This window comes from Archocentrus centrarchus, chromosome 21 (assembly GCF_007364275.1).
Source record: "Archocentrus centrarchus isolate MPI-CPG fArcCen1 chromosome 21, fArcCen1, whole genome shotgun sequence".
In the NCBI taxonomy this organism is placed as follows: Eukaryota; Metazoa; Chordata; class Actinopteri; order Cichliformes; family Cichlidae; genus Archocentrus; species Archocentrus centrarchus.
The window spans coordinates 17366252-17388832 of NC_044366.1; the positions used below are offsets into that span (position 1 = coordinate 17366252).

General features: G+C 39.0%; 1 protein-coding gene across 2 annotated transcripts in view; it reads left to right on the plus strand.

The window, feature by feature from the left end:
• Window positions 1–22581, plus strand: part of b3galt1b (UDP-Gal:betaGlcNAc beta 1,3-galactosyltransferase, polypeptide 1b) — a 59573-nt gene that overhangs the window by 16441 nt on the left and 20551 nt on the right. The window contains exon 2 of one of the 2 annotated variants that reach the window (XR_004021692.1): window positions 10497–11447. The exons of the other annotated variant lie outside the window; for it this stretch is intronic. The gene's annotated coding sequence lies outside the window, so the exon portion shown is untranslated. Of the gene's footprint in view, window positions 1–10496; window positions 11448–22581 lie in introns of those variants that run through there. 2 annotated transcript variants of the gene reach the window in all.

Consider the following 22581-nt stretch of genomic DNA (forward strand, 5'->3'; position numbering starts at 1 on the left):
TGTGTAAAATATCCAAGCTAGGTCATGAGAATAGGCTTAGATGAGATAAGTTACACAGCAGAGTTAGCTGCTTTCTTTTGTGTTCTGTTTGTATTGTCAGCTGCATGATGTGTACTGAACAAGAAAGTAAAGATACCAGAGCGAAGGCTCAGCTATAAAGATGGACTCAACAATATATGGACTATGACTTCTTCTTTAACCATAGTGCAGCAGAGTAGAGCATATGTTACAGCCTGCTATTAGTTATGATAAAGCATTGCATGAGCATTACACTTTTACATTTAATTAGGTATTAGAGTAATATTTTTTCCTGATATACCTCTTTTTATGCTTTTATTCCATCCATTTGCTTTGGTGCTTTTATTATGTGTGAGGGTATGAAAGTAGAGGTCATCACTTCAGTTTGTACTCTGAGATTTTTATGTCGGGTTTATATAATCGTATTGCAAAACACAAGACGTGACCACTTGATCTGTACAACATTTTATCATGAGAACAGCATCAAGCAGCAGTAACACTAGTGTCCTAGTTTAGTCTGGCAGCTCGATTTGAAAGCCTGCAAATATATCCTCCACTGTTTCAGTAGTCGTACTGTAAATGTCCTCAAATTGAAAGTGAACTTTTTGAACTGCTTGTGCTCTTTTAAATTCTTATAGAATAGGTACCGTGAAAGGTTTCATGGAAATTCATTTTTTTATTGAATAGGAACTTTTGCATTGATGGATTATTCGTTTCCATGTACATCATTACATGGAGGTCAGTCTTATATCCTTACTAAGGTGATCTCAGGGACACTCTGGCTGTGACCGCAGCAGTTCCACCCACCTGCTCTGCAAACCCTCTAGCAGCCAATCAAAAGAGAGCTGGCGTAAAGGGACTAAAAGACAGAAAGAACTAAAACAGCTTGTTTCAGATAGTGGGTGAACTTAGGGGCTACACCAAGGCTCAGTGTAAGATTATAAGATTAATTTGAACCATGAATCATCCAGATCTATTCTGGGAGAGCCCAAGAATAAAAATGTGCCAGAATATGAGCAAAATCCTCCAATTTAATGAATACTATGCACACCAAGCTTTGATATATACTTGAGATAAGTATTAGTAGCCATACATTAAAAAAAAATGTTACCTTAGGGCCAGATGGAGAACATGTTGCCTAGCTCACCTATAATGAGCACATCCCCAGGGATAATATTGTGGAAAGAAATATGCATTCACCTGCCACTGCCTCCTCATTAGCCAGGCCCTGTCTGCCCACGAGGTCATGCAGTTATGTAGTGCTAGGTCGAGGAAAGGGAAAGGGAAAGTCTAGAAGCGAGTCAGAGTGAATGTTAAATCAAATAAAATACTGCAAACAAATTGAAAACCCAACAAAAACAAAACAATTTACAAAATTATACCTCAATTAAAAGTCAGGGATTTGGAAAATAATTCATTTCAAATGAGAGGTTTAAACAGCCAAGAAAAGTACTAATGAATTAAAATTAATTACAGTGCATTTACTAATCTAAAAATGAAGGCTGTTTATTTGTTTTCCTGGCACAGTGCTGTATTTCTTAATGCTTTCTATTCGTATGTCGAAGCACATTTCACCAGCTTCTTTGGATTAAAACTGACAAAACGTGGGAGTACGTAGCCCACATTATGTTTCTGCTTGTTTCAGGCCACCTTTTCTTGTGAATGTCCCCTCACTAATGATGTCTGACAGGGACAGGTTGAAAGATAAAGGTTAATCACTCTGTGTCCAAGTGCTTAAAGACCCAAATCCCTTCTGCAGTGCCATCCTTTGTATTTCAGGAGAGTACCTGCAGTACTTCCTCATTTCCCTGTGTAATTGCTTTGTAGAAGGGAAATTTTTCATGACAAAGTATAGATAGAGAATGTTTTGATGTGTTTGTAATGACTTCAGAGTTGCAGAGGGTTTGCTCTCTAGAATAACAACTCATTTCTAATTACTTATTCAGTAATTTTTCAAACAAGGGCTGCAACTACTGGGACTAATTATGGATTGGATGCTGTCCTTTTGGATTTCACTGCTTAAGGCTACGCTATGTTATATATTAGAGCAGCACTTTAACAGGACTTTTACTGTCAACTTGCTTGGTTCATCAGACAACAGTAATATTACATAAGATGTTAAATGTTGCATCTGTTTTTTAAATCTAAATTTATCTATAAGGTTATTACAAACATGGAAAAGGCAGTAATGGACAGTGAAGTAGAACATTTCTCATAATAACACTAAGCATTCAAGAAAGCAAGTGTACACCAGTCAAGCACAACATTATGACCACCTGTCTAATGGTGTGTTTGTCCCCCCTTTTACTGCCAAAACAGTCCTGACCCATCGAGGTGTCCATTAGACCCATGAAGGTGTGCTGTGGTATCTGCACCAAGATGTTAGGAACAGATCCTTTAAGTCATGTAAGTTGTGAGGTGGGGTCTCCATGGATTGGACTTGTTTGTCCAACACATCCCACAGATGCTCGATTGGATCGAGATGCTTTGTGGCAGAGCACAGCTGAAAGACGCCACAGCCAAACAATATCGTTTCCATAAAAGGATGCATGGCCTGCAGTAATGCTTAGATAGGTGATATGTGCCAAAGTAACATCCACATGGATGGCAGGACCCAAGGTTTCCCTGCAGACCATTGCCAAAGCATCATACTGCCTCCACCGGCTTGCCTTAGTGCCAGGTGTTCCATTGTTAAGCGATGCACACACACCTGGCCACATGATGTAAAAGAAAACATGATTCATCAGACCAGACCATCTTCTTCCGTTGCTCCGTGGTCCAGTTTTGATGCTTGTGTGCCCAGTGTTGGCACTTTCGGCAGTGGGCAGGGATCAGCATGGGCACCCTGACTGGTCTGCAGCTATGCAGCCCCATACACAACAAACTGTGATGCACTGTGTATTCTGACACCTTTCTATCAGAAGGCCAGCCTTCGCTCCCCACATGCATCAGTGAGCTTTGGCCGCCTATGACCCTCTCACTCGTTCACCACCATTCCTTCCTTGGACATATTTTGATAGATTCTGACCACTGCAGACCAGGAACACCCCACCAGAGCTGCGGTTTTGGTTATGCTCTGACCCAGTCGTCTTAGCTATCACAATTTGGCCCTGATCAAACTCACTCAAATCCTTAAGCTTGCCCATTTTTCCTGCTTCTAACACATCAACTTTGAGAAGAAAAAAAAATTACTTGCTCCTTAATATCTCCCACCCACTAAGAGGTGCCATGATGATGAGATAATCAGTGTTATCCACTTCACCAGTCAGTGGGCATAATGTTATGCCTGATTGGTGTATGACATGTTTATAAGGGCATCAGTGGTGAAAATGTGGGTGTTTGAGCATAGTGAGATGCGGGGTTTTGTAAAGCAAAATTGCAAACACCAGTGGGGACAAGCCAGAATGGGAGGGAACCTCAATAACTGAGCAGAACAGACTTTCATCATCTCTTGGTCCAGAACCCTATACTATGAAAGGAATTCATCATACCTAGGGTATCTTTATGTGGATTCACTTACCCTAACAATCTGGCTAAACAAAATCAACTCGCTACATTAACCCATGCTTTTCCTCTGCACTTTCACATGAAAAAGGCAGTGTTAGCAACATCTGACCAATCACAATTATGAATAAGTGTGCTGACAACAGAGCTGCTGTTTTTTTTCAAAGGAAGATAAAACTATACTATGGGGAAAAATGTGAAGAGGTTAAACACATAATACAGACTGAAAGCAGCACAGCAGTGTGTATGAGAGGGAACGCACCATGCAGTAGTTTAATATGAAAAAATGTGAAAACATTTTATGCACTTTTGTCAGTATGGAAAAGACAACTATATTAATAAAGTTGAGCCTACTTGAAAGCCAGAAAAAAATGGTGAATGTGTAAGTTAACAGACTTATTAGTATCACGACTATCATTAAGGAATGGGAGAATCTGATGGATTATAATCAAGTATTTCATTAAATTAATCTTTAAAAGACAGTTTTTGTTTTGATTCTTTCAGCTGCAAACTTAGTGGTGTTTAATGATTTGAGAGCAAAGAAAGAATAAATGTAAAAATAGAATTCAAATGTAAGCTTAGTATACTTGCACATTTGTATGAGATCAGCAAGTACAAATAGGTGCAGTGTTTTGTGTCATAATACATACAGAAGTGTTTACAGTCAACAGGAAAAAAAACAATAAGGGATTAAAGTTGCATTTAAGAATCTAATTTATTACTGATGTTCATGAAGGAAAGACAAAGACTTCAGACTCTAATTAAAACTTCAGGCTCATGTGCTATTTGCGCACAGAGGTCTGAGGGATCTCCTAGAAACAGTGATGCTGTTTTCCAGAGAATTGAATGGTCGGGAGGTGGTGATTTCATACCTCTTAATCTCTAATCTGGAGCAGATTAGGTCTGCATTATAGGTTACCATGATGATGCACCCTAGTAAGAAGTGAACTGCCTTCATACTACAGAAAGGTTAACCCTAAGCCTAACCTTATCCAGGTAACCTAAAGTTACCTGGATAAGACAAAATCCCACTTCATAGCCTCAGATGTGCCAAATCATCTGATCATGTGATTTGTTTTCCCTGATACCTTCAGCTTGGAACACAGAGTTCAGGGGTCATCACACACTTTTAATATCATTCAGCCAAATGCATTCTCCCAAAAAAATCCAGGTATTGTTCCCATGGCCTTTTTCTACATCAGCTACTTCAGCACAGGGTAATGTTATTCCACAGTCATTTACAGAGCTTTTGTTGACTGTCTCTCAAGTGCGCTGACTTGTGAAGAGCTAAATTTAAATAATCAGAGAACAGAAAAGCCGTCTATCAGCAATGTGTTTTTCAGATTTTAAACAGAAGTGAAAAGTACTAAACTGTACTGTACTACAACATTTACTGTATGTAGTCATTTGGTTCAGTGGAGAAATACTTCCAGGTATCAGTTGGAGGCTAAAATTAACTTACTGGTCCTTTCATACAGAGTTTCAGTTATTGGGTTTGATTGATAGGGTCAGTACTATTATTGCAATTCATCATATGGATTGCACATAGTTATGCTGCTCACATTATGTGCCATGCATCCACTAATGCTCCTGTTTGATTTATTACTTTTATGTAATGTATGCCATGAGACCCTTAGTTTTATTTGAAGTGGAAACAATGAGCGTACGCTGAAGTTTTGAAACCTTCTGCTTTCCTTTATATCTTAGGAGACTGCATATAAAAACATCAGTTCACTGGTGCTGGAACTGTGCTGTGCTTTAGTTTCAGAATTAAGAGGCAAGCAAAGTGTCAGTATTCAGTTTGTCACGGGTTTGTATTTGACAGTTTCACTGTAGTTTGGCATTGAGAAGAAAAAAAAAAACAGTCCCCTCAAAACATGAGCTGACTTTTTTATTTTTATTTTTTGGTATTTGCCTATTCTGTTCGATTGTTTTTTTTTTTCTTCCATTTCGCTACCCAAACGCACAGTTTGTAATGAAACGTGTGACACACTGACAGTCTGATATTGAAATGTCCCAGAAAATGCTGCTGATATTAATCTCCATTTTATACATTGCGGCATACACAGCAGGGCATATATTTGCTATTTTTCACAGCACATATATAGAAACACACTGCATTCAGTATGAGCTTCGATTTAGGATGAGGTGTTGTTGGTGGATATTTTCTGCTGTCTCTTGCACATTCTCTTCACTGTAATCTGTCTCATCGCCGAATTACAGTAAAACTGCCAAGACATAATTATAGACAGTAACTATGATGAATCTAACTCTGTAATTACTCTGCAGTTCAATTTCACTCATCACTGACTGTCAGTACCAATTACTCTCCTCATTTTGAGACATTTATGGACAATGTTCTTTGGGATTATTTGTATAATCATACCTTATTTCAGAATTTTTTTTATTGCCGACTCGTATTTTTGTCCCTTTTTCTGAAAGAACAGAAATGATGCCGAGTTTAGATTAATTTTTAGATGTCATGATGGGTTTATAAACAATGACATTTTAAGTCAGCTGTTTAAATAAAACACATTTCTGCTAAATAGCAGATTATTAAAAAAAAAAGAGAAACAACTAAAGTAAATAACACCATGATAAAGTGTCCTGTCCTGCACTTTTTTTTTCTATTTCACTCTGTATTTTCTCTCACGTGAAGAGGTTGTAAACAACATACAGCAGATGGGGGCAACAGTGTTTGTTTGGGGAGGTCCACCTCAATCAGTAGGGAGGTCATGTTCCTGTTGGCGGTGATGATCAAACTTCAGTAAGCTCACACAGAGAGGGGTGTTGTGGCTTTCTTTTGAACACTTTGACCCTTCTTGGATAACCTTGTCACATCAAGATAAAATGCTGTTCTTTACTAGACGATTGTTCAGAGCTTTTACTAACAGATACATGAAGCACATTGATCCATCTTTGTGAAGGGGGCTGTTTGGTGTGTGGTAAAGGTACCTGACAGCTTTGTCTTTGGAGCTGGCAGCAGAGTTTACAGTATGAGTACGGGAGCTTGTTGATTTAGTTTGATGCTAATGCTTATGTGCACAGGAAAAAAAAAGGTAGAAGGAAGTGCGTGTGTCGGTGGGTCAATGTTATGTTAAGATCAGGAGAAGTAAGAGCAAAAACAGTAATCTAGCAACATTAAACAACTTTAATAAATCCACTGGTAGATGCATATTCTGCATATAGCAGCATATACATTGCAAGCTATGAGATTACATACATTGACAAAATACCAAACTAAATCTGATACACAGAGGGTATGACAAGATATGAAGACAGACTGTCTGCCCATTGGTAATGGCATTAAATTTAGAAAGAGGGAGGCTTTAATGTGAAGCCATGCAGAGCTTGTTGCTCAGGAGAACAGACTGTCTTGACTCGAGGACTAGTGGAAACAGAACATAATATAATAATTTGTTGTTTTCAGAGGCACATGAATTACATGTTTGATTGGGACTGAGTGCAACATATCTGCAAGAGATTTGCTTCTTTCTGAATAATAATTGGACTTAAAAAGTAGATTCTCAGTTTTAAAATGTAGGGAATCAGGAGTTCAATACTCCAGCACAACTATTTTAGTTCAGGGAATCAATCGGTTCCCTTCCGGCTCATGTCTGCGCTGACCCAGTTGTAGTACAAACAAGTCTTTATGCCTGATGCCTTTTGTTTGACTTTTTAGCTCTGCCCCTTCCCCTCAGACATCCCACCCTCATTTTTCACTGGTTCTATGCACTCGAACTTGAAATGAACTTTATTTGCAGCACTTACAGTTGTTATGTACTTTGCCATCATGCATTTTTCTCTGTCAAAGCGAGAGCCGAGGCGTAGGCATGTGACAAGTGTTTGTTTGATTAAGTGTCAAACTGCCAAACCACGAGGAGGAACCCATAAAACTTTAGTTCAGATTTGAGTGTTTTTGCTCAAAATTTGGAAATAGCATACCGGCCTTCATCTTGGTGCCTTTCTACAGATTATTGTATCGTTCTATCCCTCTGAGATTTTCCTGTGTGGTCTGGTGCATGTGTTTTAAATTATAAATTGTGTCACTGGGGATGAATGGTATGTTTTATGTAAAATGACTAGAACTGACTTGAAGTAGGTTTGTCCTCGCATCTTGTGCTCTGGTTCAAAATTCATTAGTTTAACTTTTTTTCTGAGTAAAGGTTGTACAGTATAACTGTCCTAAATTTGTCTTTGGCTAATCACTCAATATGAAGTCATATAATATAATTTTAAGAAGAAACATACACAAAGCAGCATTTTATAATAAGTTAAATACAATCTAAGTAATGCACCATATGCCTGCTCTTTGAGGCACATAGCCTCTAGAGGATCTTAAGTTCTCTGTGCTCAGTAGAAGTATATTTTAGCCGTCCCTGTGGGTAAGCTCAGATGTGCGGCCAAACTGCCTGATTAAAACAAATGGCAATGTGCATTTTCAAGAATAAGGGATTTTTTTTTTTTTTTACTGGGCAAATACCACAAAGCCATGTAGAGAAACAATATGTTTGCAAGGAAAATAATTGGAGATAAGCAATTCAAACATCTTTTATCTGCAAGATTTGGGTCTTGATATGCTGCAGCAAACCCTGGCCTATCTACGCAAGCCAGCAGCATTGTCTTTTTATACCTTACATAAAACCGCATTTCTCTGAACCCGAAGCTGGCGAGTGATGAATGGCAGGCTGTTGTTGTGTTCTGCATGTTATTCTCTTGGCAGTGGGTCTGTACCCTCTCACTTTTGAAAAGTATGAGACTTTCTTAACCTTCCTGTGATGGATATGGATTTTTTTTTTTTCACTTTTGAGTCAGATATCCATCACATCCAGATTTTTGGAACTATATAGAAATCCCAAAGATTCATATATAAAGTATGGTGTGTGCACGTTAAACAAATAGATTTTTTTCTTGCTAAGAGTAAATTGTGTGTTCTCTTTTGTATCAGATAAATCTTAAATCCCTTTATGAGGGTTTGACCTGAGCAATGCAAACAGTGGCTCAGTTCACAAGGTGTGACTACATCCATAATGTCGGTTGGAGCGAGTCCGTGTAAAGCTTTAAAAATAGTTAACAACATTTAAAAGCAGCTCCATATGTAACAGGATGCCAGTGTAGTGTAGCAAGAATGGTAGTGATTTGGACTTGTCTATATTTGAATTTGTTACAAGTCTGGCAGCTGAGTTTTGAACGAGCTGGAGGTGGGAGATGGACTTGACTGAGACACATGTAGAGGGACTAATAATAATAATAATAATAATAAATATATCATTTTTAGTTAGTGGAGACAAACCATAAGATCTGAGATTGTATTTATGTTGCTACCTGTCTGTGGGACATAGCTGCATATCATCTGCATAACAGTGGAAATTACTGCTTTATTTACAGATTATCTGGCCCAGTGGAAGCATATAAATAGAGAATAAAACAGGACCAAGAACTAACCCTAGAGAAAGATGGAGGGGTCTCAGGATGAGGAGAATTCTTCCATTACAAAAAAGTTTTTGTTTTGTTTTGTTTTTTTCTGTAGGAGCAAAAGCAGGCGAGAGCTGTGTCCTTGGTGCCAACAACACATTGTATTGCCTTCAAGGCAGTTATTGCACTACTTTCTACCCTTAAATCATTGGGCTTCTGTATGACAGGCTATTGTAAGGGCTTTGTACTGTATAGAGCCACTTCATAACAATGCTGTTGTATACAAATAAAATTCTATTGAATTAAAAAAAATGAAATCAAGCTTCAATTCAATCAAAATTTCTTGAAGCTACACATTAAGCACCATTTGCCTCTTGATGCAGCAGTGGACCAAGTCATGTAATCGTCATAAAGGTCTTCCCGAGGTCACATCCTTGAGACCTTTCACACAATTTAACGTGAATAGTGTTCGGAAGCAGCCGTTGGCTCAGCACATTTGCATTTTAATTTTTGCTGTCTGTTTCCGTGTCCTTGATGCCTTTTACAACAGCCTGAAATGTGGTATTATGGTAATTTACTTTCTCTATTTGCACACCACTTAGCAGACTAGGGCTCAAAGCCAAAATGGCTCAGTGGAAGCATATATTATTACTGTGCATACACTTTTGACTTATTTGCAATCACAAACAGCTTGAACAGCTAAAAAAAGCAACGCCAGGGGGTATATACATTGACCAGGCAACAAGATCACAGTTTTTGTCGCTTTTCATTTGAGTTGAAGGTGTTGTGCACATTTGTGCTTGACATTTTAGGTGAACGAACATAACACAAGAATTTGGTGCATAGTTTAGAGTCTCAACTTTTCTTTTCATTCATCATCTTAGGCTGCAGTGCCCATTGGACAAAATACAAATCCTTGAACACTTCAAACAGTGCAAGCTGCTCTCTGAAGATGTAGGCTTAAAGCACTTTGTGCATCACAGAGGAGCATGATGACACCAATTTTACTTTAAATTGTGCATCTTTCTTGATGATCAGAGGTGGCACACTGCATTATACTGATGCTTCACAATCTGACAGCAGTTCTGTTTTAGCACTGTGAATGTGCCGTTTTAAGTGAATGTCTCTGTGAAATGGTTTGAATATTAGGTGTCCATTTTATTTCTAGTCCCTGAAGAGATGCCATGTGGACACATGGCCAACTGGTTCAAGTATGCGTATTTCTGTGGCATGCCTAGAATTATGATTTCTGTCTCAGTAGCTACCACCATCTGCTTGGAAAAAGCAAATATATTCATCAAAACTCCTGAGGACCGTCATTAATGAGCTTTCTTAGTAGCACTGCTTTTCACTTGAACAAGTCCATGTGTGAAATTCTGTCTCATAACTGTTTGTAAATGATAGACTTGGGTGGGTGCTACTTTTTTTTCAATTCATTTTTAGATTGTTTGAAAGTTCTCTCTTTTACCTCACATGGCAATGACATGGTGTTTCAGAGTAGGTCATGCTTTTTTTTTTTTTCTTCTCTTTAGATACACTGTCTTCTTTTTGGTTTCCAGATCCTGTACAGGAGCCCCAGGGCTGAATGTTTCCATCATTCTCATTTCCTGCTTCCAGTCCTCACAAGGCTCAGCTGGATCTCAAGCTTGCGCAGACACGCAGCCAAATTGGATGAAGCAACCATTTCAACAAAGAAGCTTAAAATACATTTATAACATCTTTTGTTATACTAAATGAAACATGTACAGAAAAACATCCTAATTCAGAAGGAGAATAATAGCAAGGAAGGCAAGATGTTTACTATACTTAAGTTTCTCATTTGTCATTCTTTGTTTAAGAATTAGTGGAGACAAAAGTTTAGAGCTTGTGACAGATTTACTCATGGTGATCAGTTTAAAACTGTCTTCATTCAGCTTTAGCTTTGACACAGAAACTGAACAGAGCTCTATTGTGAGTCCTGAACAGGCTAGAGTGTCGAAGAAGCAGGCTGGACTACTGGGACTGACAGGAAGGATAGTCCTTTGGTTCTGGGTGTTGATTCTGGGTCCAAACATAATGAATGTGAATACATATTTCATGACCAAGCTCAGGGAGTCAGGGAGAGGAGAGGGTCAGTGAATCGAAAAAAAACTGCACTTTTCGAGGGGAAACTCGTGCAGAGTCACAACATTATCACAAAAGAAACTTTGTGCGATTTTTGTCTGTGTGTGGGAACCTCTGGTAATAAAAGCACTTTATGTGTTGCCTGTGTGTCAATGTGTGGGTGTGCAGAAACACATCAAATTTGGTATTTACAATGCATTGCTTTACTCAGCTGTCTAACATAAGTGCAGCTTATCACAGGTGTAGCGTGTTAACAAATGCTTGGTGATCCTCCTCACATTACCACAGCTCAGAAGGAGGGGGGTATAATAGGATTCAGATGTAGGTGTCTTTGGGGTTGATGGAGAAGCTGCAGTCTGTCAGATAATGACACAAAAATGCCAGACTCCATTATGATTCATCATTAATGCTGATGTTCCCTCAGAAGGGAAAGATTGTGGTGACGGGAAGGTCACCGCGTAGCTATTTACATTAACTGTGGCCTTGTGTTTTGAAGTGGCCAAGAGGAAAATCTTTAGAGTGCATTAATGGCATGCAAAGATGATCAGCTCTGTGTAATGGAAGCTTAATTACTTCCTGCCACATGTGCAGCTCCCACAGCTGCTTTTACTCTGTCGATACGCCAAAGTCTGGATTGATAACAGACAGTTATAGACCCCTATTAACCTGGAGATGATCGTTAGGGGACTGTTTGGTGTACCACTTTGCACAAACAATAACTCTTTGCTTTTACTAACCCCTGCATACAATTAAGTGATTAAAGAATTCAACCAGGTGAGGTACATTTATTATCATCAGGTATTTCATTAACTTTGATGGTCCATGTAAGTAGGAAATGATATACTGCGTCTAATCTAAATTCCTATGTTGAGGTTGCTAAGGTGTGGCTATGATATAGAGGGTGCAGCAAGCTAACGTATACAGATCAGGAGCATTATGCAAAAGTTAAATAAGCTTTTAAGTGAAATCCACGGGCTAGCTGAGTGTCCCGTTCAGCCATTTTTTTAAGACAATGTAGGATGGCTAATTAACAGTTGAGAAACAGTTTTGGTAAAGTGCATTACGAAATTAGCTACGTGCTCATGCTGCTTGTGCTGGTTAGTCGTGGAGCTGTTAAGGGATGGTTGTAACATGCGAGTCTGGTGAAATCAGTCAGAACAGTGGAGTTCATTTTTAGGTCGTGATCTAAAAATTGAGGAGCCTAGGCTAAATAAAAGATGGGTCTGAAAAGTGAAGCCAATGTGATTATGCCCTAAATCTGCATTCTTTCTAATGGGGTAACTGGTCTGGTCACAAAAATGTTTTTATTTTTAAAAAATTGGTTGAATAGAAGTCAATATGGAAAACAACCCTATTGCTCACTCCTATTATCAGTACACACCTGCCTGATGAGTTTATGGTGCCAGGCTATAAATTTATTACAGCATAGTGTAAATTTTGTAAATTATAGTCCCCATTAAAGTCCAAAGTGTTTGTAAAGCAAGTTATGCTTTAGGGTGGGCTGCCTTGCGAAGGACAAATCTCCATGTTCCTCAGTCTAGTGCACCCTTTGCTCATCTTGTCAGGTTTCAAAATGCCAAGATGGAGACAGCTAAAAATGCTCAGCTCTAGGCTTTAAAATGGACTTCACTAACCAGAGGATGTTGTCACACTGGCTCCATCCATCTTTTTGACACATTCTATAGGTATAGACTCTCCAATTCAGAGAATTTCCACACCCCTAACTGCCTCTTAACCTACAAAATGCGCTGTGACAACCATTATCATCTTCACTCTACTTTAGCAATCTGTTAAAGTTACTGGATCTTTCAATATATGAGATGAGTAGCAAGTGGACACCATGTCAAAAAATATTTGCCTTGTGGAAGTGTGTTTGGAGACATCTCTTATAACACCAAGAGTGATGATGTGTGGCCGATTCTCTTCTCTCCCGGGGCTTACAGGGGATCCATTTTATACAGCAGAAAAGTACATGGCTCATCTTGTCTTCTGAGCTAAGATGATCCAGGTCACATAGCAGTTCAGTGTCAGTCTGGGCAAATAAGCCACCGTCCCTGAAAGCAATTTTATGCAGGAGTCTTTCTGTGAGTGTTATACTGTGCATTTAGTCTGCTTTAGAATTAGTGACACAAACCATGTTTTAGACAAATCTCTTTAGATCAGGTAAAATTGAATCATTTGATAATTTGCTATTTCTGTATATAATAAAGGTAACAATAAAAAAAAAAAAAGTTTTTACAGAGAAAAGTATCCAAACCCATGACAGCTCATTTTTGTTTTTAATGTTGCTATGACAAGCCAAAATGTCAGCTGGTTTGCTTATACTTCATAATTACTGCCTCATTCATCACATACATCTCCTGGTTACCAGCTGACTGGTAGCATTGAATCACAGTCATGTCTTGTACAACACAGCCACTATGATCTGACAGACCACATACTTGATGCAGAGTTCAATCTGATTTCTAAGTCTAACATGCAAATGTTCAAAACTGTCCAATTTCTAGACAGTTTTGAAAGAGAGTTTGGATTTGGCTCTACATTAAGGAAATAATGATGGTTTATATTCTTGTTTAATGCCGCATGGTGAACTATTACGAGCAGGAAAGAAAGAATGATACCACTTGGCTGGGTTATTTGGCTGCAAGTGCAAGGACAGTTACAGAGGCTAATGATGGTGAAGAATTTGATTGGTTGCTATATAATTAAAAACTTTGTGCACTGCTGTTGTTACTGTGCTTTCTATGCTTAACTAAATCAAGTGTTTTTGTTCACTTAAATATCATTAAATGTGTTTCTTAAAGGGACAGCTTACCACAAACTCAAATTAACCAAATGACATCCATAGACCACAGGAAGCATGTAACACCTAGCATTACATTACAGCACAGCCAAAAGAAAGGTTGTTAATGTTTTCATGCTGTCACACTCTCACAAGCCTCACAGGTAGACACACAATTCCTTTGCAGGTTTGCTTTAGTAGAAAGGGGGAAAAAAAACATGAAACTGCTCTCACAGCAAGGTTGAGTTTCAGGTGAATGGTTCCTCTAAGCAGGAAGGAGCTCTCAGAGTAGGAGATTTCTTACCATCAGATGATGTAGCTTTTACTATGAACAGTCACTATGTTGATGTGAATGTCTTGCATTTGTTACATTTTAAATGTAATATAATGAACACATACAGTATTTTTACATTTACAGTTAGGTATGGAGAAGGAGAGAAACAGCTCATGATCCAAAGCATATCAGATCATCTTTCAGACACGGTGGAGGCAATGGGCATGTATGGCTGCCAGTGGGACCAGGTCACTAGCCTTTAATGATGTAACTGCTGATAGAAGGAGCAGGATGAATTCTGAAGTGTGCAGGGCTATGCTCTCTTCTCAGATTCAGACAAATGCTGCAAAATTGATCGAACGGTGATTCAGAGTGCAAATGGATATTGATAGAAACAGACACTGCAAAAGCAACCCAAGAGTTTCTCAAGGTAACGAAATGGGATATTCTTCAAACGCCAAGTCAGTTGCCCTTATTTCAATGCAGTAGAACATGATTTTCAGTTATTAAATACAAAACTGAAAGCAGAGACACCCGCAAACAAACAGCAACTGAAGGCAGGTGCAGTAAAGGCCTTGCAGAACATCTCAAGGGAGAAAACACATCATTTGTTGATGTTCGTGAGTTCTAGGCTTCAGACAGCCATTGACTGCAAAGGATTTTCATCTAAGTATTAAAAACAATCTTTATATTTAAGTTTGTTTGTTCCATTCATTTTGAGCCTCTGAAAATGGCAGACTGTGTAATGGCAGCAATACCTTGACATTGATTGTTGAGAGGCAAAACTACACAAACTAGTATCTTCGTGCAACGAATGATGGACCTAACTGTATATTTTTTTTTTCCTTTACATACAGTGCTATTATGTGCGAGCACGCAATTTCACCTTCTGCTAGTTCAGGCAGGCGCCACAGTTCCATACACAATCCAATAATACATGACCGCAATCTCTTCCAAGCTCGCCCAGATAAGCACACGTGGCACTTATTCTCCATACTGCACCTTGACACGTACTGCACTACCTGCTACTTGCAGTTTAATTTCCTTCACCCACGCAACCTTTTGCATAATTTATATTCAGGTGTGGTTTTAAGAGGCGTTTGTGTTCATTCAGTGTTGTGTTTCTAAGGCTTCAAGTGGCAGGTGGTGAGCTCAAGGACAGTCTGGTGCAAGCTGCAGAGATTTGTTTGAGCCTGTCGCCAAAGACCGATTTGACTGAAATGAGATAATATCTACAATTACAGGTGATTAACTGATATGTAATAAAGTTCAGGTAGTCTTTTGTTATATAGCTGGGTATAATTTTTTTTATATGTTTATATGTATTTTTATTTTCTCAGAGAAAAAAAAGTAGTTGAGGTTCATTTTAGGGCATAGTCATTTAGAGATAAAGTCTGCAATGCTTTAAGTAAAAAAAAAACATTTTTTAATTCACCTCATGCCATTCAATTATTTAGAAAAGACGGTTTGGGATTGCAGAGTTAGGCATTTCAGGGAGTCAGCACACGAAGAACAGATCTTGTTGTGTGAATACAGAGTGCAGAGTTGATTTAGAGGCTTTGACCTCTTCACACTCAGCAGAGAAACATTTCTAAAGCCAATGCACATTATATTACTTATATTCTTATTATTAGATACTGTTTGTTTTCTTCAGTCAATTGGAGAGTCTCCAAAACAATGACAACAACCTTGAGAGAACTGCTGCAATATTTATTATAATCTTAACAGTCACAATACGCCAGCAAAGGTGTTAAATTTGTCGCCTACAGTGTGTGCGAATCAATTTGACAATACAGTGCTAATCAAAGAGAAAAACAGATAGAGCCACTATAACTAATTCATAGCAGTAATGCAAATTCCGTCAATGTGCGAGGCAGCAAAGCACCTCCCAAAAGCAGACACAATAAAATAGCCAGTAACACTGACAGGATTAAATCTTTAAGCCCAGACAACACTTTCCCTAACTAACATTACATAAGCTTCAGATTTGTGAGGCACAGGTTGTGGGTGAGAAACTTTGATTGGTTTTTTTTTTTTTTTGTTTTTTTTGCTTTAGGATTGAAGTACATCTGACATGATACAAGAACAGGGCTCAGCAGCTATCAAAAGATGTGTTTTTGACTAACATCTGTATGGCGCCACAAAACATATTTATGTCATGAGGTGGCTGTGTGAGCTGTTTATTGTAGACCCAAATGCAAAGCACTGGAGGCAAGAGTCTAACTCAAAATGAGCTTTTAATCATGATTACTCCAAAATACAGTAACAAACAGGGAACTGAGCAAGGGAATCCAAAAAGCTAGACATCACCAGGGAATACAGATTCACAGGGAAATTCGGAGCAGGAACGTGCAGAGCTGGGGTTCACACAGTTATGAAGTACAACACAACCATGAACAAAGGGAGACCGAGACATTATATACACTAACAGGATAATGAGGAGCAAGATAACAGAAGGGACACATAATGAGATGGGGGAAGTGAACTCAAGAGAGGACACAGAATACCAAAATAAAATAGAAAGACACAGTTGAATGAGGAAAGCAAGGATTAACTTGACACAGGGGGAGATGGACTAGACAAGGAAGCATAGAAAGACAAAGACACAACACAAAGGGGACTAACTAAAGGATAACCTGAGAGTCACAGTAACTAAAACTTAACCATAACTGAAGACTTAACAGACAATGGAATCTATAAATGAAGCTCAACTTAACTAATGAGGGTAGAAAATAAACACTGGGGAAAAAAACTGGGTTTTTAAACTTCTAAATCCAAGAGAGTAAATATATACAGGAACCACAAGAAATGTATAATAAATGCAAAGAAGCTGAAAACCATATTTACCAAAGAAACAAGGAACATGAAAAATTCTCACAACCAAAAAGAAAAATTTACTCACAAAACTGCAAAACCCAGCAATCATGTTAATCTGGGCTTTATAATGAAGGTGACAGCCTATCTCTGTGTATAAATCAATAAATAGTGAGTATATATATAAACAAATAATTTCTCTTTTACCACATGTGACTAGTCTACATAACAATACCATGTTTTGCTGAGTTTGTGACATTGTATAACTAAAATAATTATATTTTCTAAAATACTATTTTTCCCACCAACAGATCAGAACAATTGTGAAGTAGAGGAAGAAAATACCTGCTAGTATGTGTGGACCTGCTTTGAAACAGTGGTATTGACGTTCTGCAGACCTTTTTGAGTCCCACCTGTGTTTGTGCAAATGAAAGTAAGCCAATCTTGATCATAAATAAAGCATATAGCAGCCTAATACACTATTTTGCCAAAGGTATTCACTCACCGATCAAAATAATTGAATTCACATGTTTCCAATCACTTCCATGGCCACAAGTGTATAAAGTCACTTAGGCATGCCGATTGCTTCTACAAACATTTGTGAAAGAATGGGTCGCTCTCGGGAATTCAATATACAGTAAAAATTGCCCAAGTCGTATTCAAATGGCCCATGAAATTTCATCTGACTTGTAAAAGATCCGTCCGTCTAAGTTGGATAAAATTCGATTCTTCAAAATATCAGACAGTTTGGGGTCTAATGTCAAATTTTGCTGTAATGGCTTTCTGCTTCATCCCTGGATTTGCTTCTGCAAATTTTATAATCTCGTATTTCTCCTCATAAGTGCAAGTTTGTAGCTTACGCTTGACTCCTGCGCTTATCATGATTGCCTCCGGTGAAATGAACTGATTTGCCCAGTGCAGCCAATCCAGACATCATGTGACTGTATAGACACTTAAGCAATCTCCAGGTGTTGTTAGTGTGTGTAGCTGTGCATGAATGAGCCGATGCATGGAGTATGCATAGATCATAAATACTGGAATTGGATGTGGCGGGAGCCATGGAGGGCTTTAGCGCGAAACTCATCCGACTTATGCGATCACATTTAATTGGAAATGCATTACAACGGGACCAGATTTTTCATCCAACAATGGCAAAAATCCAACTTGTATGATCCAATTTAGGTGATCATTTTTATTGGAATTAATGTTAGGAAAAATCGGGACCTGCAGAAGCCATCTGACGAGAGCAAAAATCCAATTTGTGCAACTTCGACTTGGGCGATGTCTACTGTATTCCAGCATGGTGCTGTGATAGGATGCGACCTGTGCAACTAGTTCAGTCGTGAAATTTCCTCGCTACTAAATATTCCACAGTCAACTGTTAGTGGTATTCGTGACAGCAACTCAGCCACAAAGGGGTACCCCACGTGACAGAGTGGGGTCAGCGGATGCTGAGGCACATAGTAAACAGAGGTCACCAACTTTCTGCAGAGTCAGTCACTACAGACCTCCAAACTTCACGTGATCTTTGGTTTAGCTCAAGAACAGTGTGTAGAGAGCTCATGGAATGGGTTTCCATGGCCAAGCAACAGCATCCAAGCAGTGGTATAAAGCACTCCGCCACTGGACTCTAGAGCACTGGAGATGTGTTCTCTGGAGTGACAATCCGATGGACAAGTCTGAGAACGGTACTGTCTGACTGCACTGTGCCAAGTGTAAAGAGGGGATTATGGTGTAGGGAGTCAGGCTCAGCCGCTTTGTTCCAGCGAAAGGAACTCTTAATTCTTCAGCACACCAGAACATTTTGGATAATATTATGCTTCAGACTTTGTGGGAACAGTTTGGGGATGGCCCCTTCATTTTCCAGCATGACTGCGCACCAGTGCACAAAGCAAGATCCATAAAGACATGAGCCAGTTTGGTGTGACTGGCCTGCACAGAGTCCAGACCTCAAACTGATAGAACACCTTTGAGATGAATTAGAGAGGAGACTGCGAGCCAGACCTTCTCATCCAACATCAGTGTCTGACCTCACAGATTCTGGAAGCATGGTCAAAAATTCCCATAAACACACTTCTAAACCTTATGGAAAGCCTTCACAGAGGAGTTGAAGCTGTTATAGCTGCAAAGGGTGGGCTGACATCATATTGAACTGTATGGATTAAGAATGGGATGTCACTCAAGTTCTTATGTGTGTGAAGACAGGCCAGCGAATACTTTTGGCAATGTAGTGTCACTTTAAAAATAGTAAAAGTGAAACAAATAGGTCAGATTTGGTTTAATTTTGACTAGCAAATGTGCCCATGCACTGTATTTTATGCACTATTTTTGATTTATTTTTTTTAGATTTTGAATCCATTACTAGGAAGACTGAAGATTACCGATTTATATGTACACACCCACGCTAGCCACTGCAACTGAGGTTCAGCAAAATTAAATTTTAAAAAAAATTTAAAAAACACCTGCACAGCGAGAGATTGTCCCTTGGTAAATCTGTCTCAGATGTCCTTGTTCACTCGAACGGATGAAAAAAAAAACCAAAATCCGAAGTTATATAATGAGTTACCACATGCACTTGGCAGGGATTGATGTACCTGTGCAGTCTGCCCAAGCAAAGTCTGTGTGTGGGAAACCTTAGAAACAAGAAATGTCTTGCAAGAACTAGAACTCACCCCACTCACTGCACTATCATGGATTCTTAAGATAAAGTAAAGGAAGAAAATACACAGAAAAAGAGCCAGAGATTATGTGTGTGTGTATATATATATATACACACACACACGCGCTTTTGCAGTCAAGCCCCAGTTCCAGGCAGTGCAGAAAATTGCTTGCCATAATAAACACTGACTGGTTTCAAGGTAGACCTTTAACTAAAAAATGATAATGAATCGAAAATGCAAGAGCTTTACATAAATTTTGCAAAATTTCACATATATCTAGAGAACTCCTTGGATAGAAATGAATAATTTGGGTGTTGGTCTAGCACTTCAAGTAAAAGGCTTTCTCTCAGTAAATGTTTATTTTGTGACAGATACTGAAAATTACACTGTATGCCTTTATTTGGTTTATTCACCCTGTGGGAAGATTGTGGCTTTGAGAGAAGGGAATCTCAGCACCCTTTGCTTTATCTTTTGATGCTAAACATGCAGTGACAGCCTCTATAGAAGTGACCCATAATTCATCTTTCTTCCATCTAGCCCTCATTATTCCTGCCATGGCTGCTGCTCCTGCATCCCGTTTCATCTCATTCAGATTTAAACTGAGCTCTACAGCATGAAACTGCACCCTGCGTTATGTGCAGTGCACATAAAAATGTATGGGCTCACATGTAATTTCAGGACATCAGAGGTGTCATCAAAAGAGATTACAGGCTTTCGGGTTTTTTTTTATATTTGCTCTTCATGTTAAAATCAGGCTGTTAAGAAGTTAACAGGGATCTCACTATCTTAGCAGGGAATGGCTGCGAAAGCAAAGCTGCCTCACTGCTGTTCTCTGCATTTGATATTTCATTCATCCCATAAACTAAGCATCATCTTTACTTTTTCATCCAGTTCAGCTTTGACATTTTCATTTTGCTAGTAATCCATCTCATGTCTCGGTTGGCAAAAGACTGTGTCCAATAAGAACGTCTGAAGAAGGCAAAGTGACAGTTGGTTATGTGGCTTCATGTAAGAAGAAGACATGTTTTGCACTTTTAGTCATGACTAATTCACAGGCTCAATGAACCCTGTAGAGTTTCCCACACTTCAAAGCAGAAATAGGCCTAAGAGTACTTTGCATTTCTTTATTTATTTTATAATTTTTTTCATTTTAGTTTCCCGCTATCCTCGCTATTTCCTGCACTGCGCGCTATGCGGACGGGCATGATGAGGTAAAATACCTTCAAATGGGTCAGCAGAGAGACCAATCAGCCGCAGCACCATCTGTCCCTCTAATGACTACCTGGCTGCTCTGTGATGTGACACGGTTGGCTGGAGAGGCTCCACAGAAAACGCTCTCTCATTAAGTCTCTGCATTTCCACCAACTCTGCACAACTGATGACACCTGATCAGGCCTGTCTCACTTTTTAACACACAAAATTACAGCCTCAGTTCCTGCTGCCGCGGTGCCCCTTCATCACTGGGGACAAAAGGAGTCAGTGATTATTCCAGCGTGTATACAGTGAAACAAAATGAACAGTATCTCCCTTTGTTCTCACTTTGTTAAAATTGGAACGCATCCCAGAATGACTGCATAGTTTCTTACGCTTTGTCTGAAAATATTTTCAGTAACAAGTAATGATCTGCTTCAGGATTTTTGTTATACTGCTCTTTGTCTGACACAATGTTATTATTGTATAAACTGGGCCACAATGAGACAACCGTCAACTATCTTAAAAGGTTTAAATAAATTAAAATAGTATTCCAAAAAAGTCTACTCAAAATGTTTCTTTTCAGTTTTAACAATTCATGTCATTATTAATGATTAAATGCCACAGTCTAGAGACATTTTAAAAGTAAACAGAAGATTGCAGGATGTTGCTCTATTCACCAATCAATAACGTTTAATAACAATGACTGTCACTAAATGAACAGCTTCACTTTCACACTCAGCCCTCTCTTCACCACAACAGACCTGTACAGCATCTCCATCACTGTTGGCACCGCACCAATCCCATCTGTTGATCTCCTTCCCTCACTCATGAACAAGACCCCAACACACATAAACTCCTCCTTTTGGGGCAGTAACTTGTTCCCGACCCAGAGTGGACACTCTACCCTTTTATATAATTTTTAATTTTCAGATTAATGAACATTTTGTGTTCTATTGTTCAGAGACACAAACTTAGCCTCAGTGGTCTCAACTTATGTAATCCTAGTGTCTGTTCCAAGCTTGGATAAATGCCAGTGTTGCATCAGGAAGGGCATCTGGTGCATCTGTGCCGAGTCAAATTCTGGAAATAAGGGAGCAGCTGAAAGTACTTTCCACTGTACACACTGGTCTTAGTGTTGCCTTGGCTAATGTGTTTACGTGTGTACAACAAGGATTCAGATTCCAGTTAAGTTGATAAGTACTGACATTATGCCTCATAATCAAGGAGAAACAAACCCCAGGACTGCTTGCAGCCACCGGGTTCACATGGTTATATTAAGACACAGAGTGTGAAAGAATCATTATAATTCACACAAACAAGTAAGCTATGATTTCTAACTGCATAGTCCACAACACTTCCCGACTTTCCTAATTTACCTTAGCTGCATGACTGACAGTGATTGACTGAATAGTGGAGACGTGTCAGCAAAGCAAGAAAAACCTTTAACCAGGTTGAGTTAATTTAATGGCTAGTAAACAATGCCGTTTGTTCGTCCACAGCAGAGAAGAGTACAAATGAACGAGTTTCCTGTTTATGAGGGTATGTCGGGTCTTAGCTGATGTGTGCAAGCCTGTGTGCCGGGCTGTTGCCTGGACAGCTCAGATGCAATTTTCCCCCTGGCTGTGTGTTAATGCCAAAAATCTGGGGCACTCTGTAAGACTGATCACTCAGTTTTGTTTGCTTGGCATTGTGCAGTTCATACTCTCTGCATATAGTTGGGAGCCTCATAAATCCTTGAGTATTTCATGATCATCTAGATGATGGCATGCATACTTCAGCAGTCAGTCATGTTTGGGATGAATTACAACACTTACAAA